We start from the raw sequence: 962 nt of genomic DNA, 5'->3' as shown, positions 1-962 counted from the left end.
CAGTCTGCAACCATATATACAAAAGCAGGTCACTAGAATGACAGATTGTTTATAGAAGGATAGAGCTGCTGCCTTTAAGGACTTGGCAGCAAAAACAATGAAGATAGCATGCAGTGAATATTTATTGGGTAAATTATTGGGGGATTTTCTGTATAGGTTATTGGCTCCCACATACACAAAGATTTACCAGCCTTCTGAAAACAGAAGTTCTTTGACTTTATTAACAGCCACCATTCATACATTAGATATTTGAATCATACGGATATGAGCTTCAATACATTGCATGTTTTTCTGGAATCTTTTCAGACAGCAGTGCACTACCACGAAGAAACTATTACCTGTGAATCATTTGGATAACATTGTGTATTGTTTTGTTTCATTGGCTGCCATACAATGTTAGTGTAAAATTGATGAGCTTAATACTTACCTCCCTTTATGACCTATGTAGATAAATTACAAACCTTCGTTAATGATTACACAAAACCACGCACTAGGTCATATATTTTACTAAAGCAAAAGGTTTAGCTCATCAATCATTTATACAACAAACATGGCAGCAGATGTAATGTTCTGTGTGTTGGCCAGTCATGGAGGCTGCAACCCCTTCTATCCTATCTACAGATTGGGTACAAAGTGGGTTACAAATTCACATTGTGAGTCCAGTACTTCAACATTAACTTACAAAGGACAAGAGGGCACTCCTTGCATCTGAAGGAAAAGTTTAAGCTGCGGATAAGGAAGGGATTCTTCACAGTAAGGTAGAATGTGGAATCGGCTCCCTCAGGAAGGAGTTTTAGCAACTACTATAGATTGCTTTAAGGGAAAAAAAAAGCTGAATAACTTCTAGATGCACAGACTAACTGCTTGGTATTAAAGCTTTAAAATAAATATAATGGAGAACATCTGATTGCCTCATGGCATCAGGAAGGAATTTTTTCCCATGTTGGAGCAAAGTGTACCAG

The sequence above is a fragment of the Pyxicephalus adspersus genome, chromosome 7 (assembly GCF_032062135.1).
Source record: "Pyxicephalus adspersus chromosome 7, UCB_Pads_2.0, whole genome shotgun sequence".
Classification (NCBI taxonomy): domain Eukaryota; kingdom Metazoa; phylum Chordata; class Amphibia; order Anura; family Pyxicephalidae; genus Pyxicephalus; species Pyxicephalus adspersus.
This window is presented reverse-complemented; position numbering follows the sequence as displayed.